Source organism: Aedes aegypti, chromosome 3, assembly GCF_002204515.2.
Source record: "Aedes aegypti strain LVP_AGWG chromosome 3, AaegL5.0 Primary Assembly, whole genome shotgun sequence".
Taxonomy (NCBI): domain Eukaryota; kingdom Metazoa; phylum Arthropoda; class Insecta; order Diptera; family Culicidae; genus Aedes; species Aedes aegypti.
This window is the reverse complement of record NC_035109.1, coordinates 227478314-227481681: the sequence shown is the minus strand read 5'-3', so window position 1 is coordinate 227481681 and position 3368 is coordinate 227478314.

The window sequence follows — 3368 nt, the reverse complement described above, 5'->3', positions numbered from 1 at the left end:
CTTGAAACAACGCTGGAAGATTTTGTGGGAGACTTGGTGGTGGAATCAATAGAGACATTTCTTAAGGAGATCTCAGAAGAATACTTGAAGAGAACTTTGTAATTGTAATTTATAATTTTAAGAAAAGATCATAGTATAAATCACTGGAAAAATTCGATAAGTTTTTCCTCTAGGAATCTGAAAAGACATTCCTGAATAACCTGTGAAAAAGATGCGTAATAGTCTCTGTAGGTATCTCTGGAATCTCTTGATGCTTAATTTACTACAAGCAGAATGAAATAAAGTAGCGTTAAAGATAGTTTTGCCTAAACTAGTGACATTCAAGACCTACGGTTAAAATAGACACTAAACTTCTATAATGAGATCTACTTCCAGTCCTGAATGTATACAAACGATGTCCAAAAGATGATAACCGCTTTATTTTTTCAACTATAATTGAAATGAAAATTGACTAAGTAGTTAAAGAATATGGTCTGTAACATACATCGAAATCACTAAAAAATAAATGAGATGAAAAAATCAGTTCCAGATACAATTATGGGTCTAGCACATTTAGCTAAATCCATCTGAATTAAAAAATTAAAGCGAGTAATTGAGAATGAATTTTTAAATAGGTATTTAGGCTATGCTTATCCACTAATAACAATGATCATCAAGGTCACCTTCAAACTGAATTTTTATCTCAAACTCCGAACAAACTCATATTCCGATCACTGAAATTATTTCGCTGAAATATGTCGTCAAATTACTAAGTAGTGGCAGTCAATTGCAATTCAATTTCAACGTATGTTAAACTGTTTTATACTTCGGGAGTAGTGCTGATTCTCTAAACAGAAAAAAATATTTAATTTTCAATGTGATGTAAACTGTAGTCTACTGTAAAAATAAATAAAATTCGTGTTTAGGTTTATTTCGATGCTCCAAATATGTGCATGAAAATAAACTTAAATTTACAACATATATTTAGCTGTGTAGTTCGAGGTCGAAAACCAGCTTAGAAAACTTTATTTGCCAAATTATTAATTTGAATACGATTTATTCATGCTGTTCGAAATTTTAATCATGGTGTTCGGAATATAAGAATGAATGAACTCAGTGTTCGACTTCTGAATCGAAATGTTATTCTATAATTTTACGTAAAAACAATACTAAACAAGTTGAAATTAAATTTTTATCGGCACACCCAACCGCTAACAGTGAGACTTTGCGAAGAAGTTGAAAATTTCACTAATATCATCTTATTCATGCCTATCCAGGGATTGAATTCTGAGAAAATTGAGAGAATCTCTCACGTATCGTTCTCTGTAACTATCATAACATGCTGCACATTATGAGAGACTGTTTATCGTATACTGCTACAACTTTGATCAGATTGGGGGGATAGTAGTGCATGATAAAACCCCTCTAAACATGCTCCAAGCCTGGAGGACACTATTGCTATTGGAAGTTCGTGGATTGTTTATCGTGCCAGTAAAGAAAAACACCTATCCCCAACGGTAAACAAGCGAGAAAAATGGATTTATCATCGCTCTCTCTTTGGGGCTCTCGCTCGCTGCTTCCAATTATCAGACTTGTTACACCTTGCGATACAATGACGATCGTGGACCGCAACAGATGGGATGTTTTTCTTTGCTTGCTTTGATCGTGCTTCATACTCAAATGAGAGCGAATCCTGCAATGCCTGTGCCTATCAGATGCAGTTCAAATCACCGTTGGTGTTAAGTGTCCCGAATATGATTCAAAACGCCATCATATTGTGCATTCAGATTAGCTTCAGACCGAAATTCATAATAAAAGTGAAATATCACCGACAAAAGTTCGCCGACGTTCGGTGTCGGCATTCTACCGAAGTGATACGTCGACAAAGGTAATCCTTATGCGTCGGCGAAGCACCAAATTATAAACTTCACCGAAGTTTGACTACCGAACTTCTAATTGTCACTCGAATTGTCAATAATATTAAATAAGATCCTTGCAACTATTTGGGGATCCCTATGAACTTCAGGCCCGGTGCAAACCGCACATCCCTAGCTATGCTACTATACTTAGCTCGTCCTTTTCGGCAACGCTGTCTTAAGATAATGAGCGTTTGTGGTTGTGTCGACCACACTGGGTTTTATCAAGGCAAGCGATTGTACCGCAAATAATTGATGTCGGATACTTTTAGGAGTAGTTTCACCATCGCAATATAGTTCTGACGTCGGAACTTTCCGGTTGTCAGTCTGAACTTTTACTACTGGCCAACCTGCAACTTTTAATCTCCTACGATGAGCTTGGCCAAAATCAAGAAATCTGAGAAATCTAAAATAGAAAAGAAATTAAACACAAAAACCTGTTTTTGAAGGGCCACCCTACATCAATTGCAAAAAATGCTCTAAAATTTTTTTTTGTCAAATCAGCTTAAAATTGTCTGCTCTTCAACTTTGTAGAACTATACCAATATTCCCTGAAATAAAAAAGTTTTTATGATTATCTTTTTTACAAAGGACCACCCTAATTTTCGTTCCGACCAAAACAATTTCTTTTTATAATAGGAACAACTTTGTAGAACATCATTTTTACGTAAAATCGCAATTGAAGGCGTCGATTCCCTGTTGGACCAGGGTCTTGACCTTGATGGGCACAGAGTATCATCGTACTTGCCACACGATATACGAATGCGCAAATGCCAACTTTGGCAAAAAAGCTCTCAGATAATGACTATGGAACTGCTCATTGAACTCAGCTTAGAAAAGCAGGCTCCGTGCCAGTTAGGACATGAAGCCAAGAAAAAGAAAAAGAAGAATGATGATGATCTTAACGTCGTGTTTTGGGCAGCTGCCTTATTCACGTTCAAGTTGGCATATAAAAGGTACTGAACTCTTTAAGTAAACTGAAGAATACTGCCTAAGGAGTAGACACGACATCTAGTACATCTTAGACACGACATCTAGTACATCTTAGACACGACATCTAGTACATTGTGATCTATTTAAAGTTGAGAAATCTGTGGTTTTTTATGGTCTCCAATATTGTAACGTTACTTTTATGTATTCTCAAACAAGTTTTGCATGATTTGTCACTACAAGTGTCGACATGAACCCTTATTCATTTTTTCATTTACCTTTTTGTTTTGATTAGAACGAAATTACGAATATCGACATACATTTTCGATCTTCTACCAAGATCTTTTCATCACGAGACAAAAATGCGAAACTAGTTTTAAGTAAGATTGTATTTTTCCTCCTTATCCATGGATCGCGTCACCAACCAAAAGTGACTCCCTGATCTTTCTCCTGCCTTACTAATCAACACCGTGATTCCCGTGATGGATGTGGCGATGCAGAGAATTCTCGATCTCTAGAAGCAACAATCATTTCACACTAAAT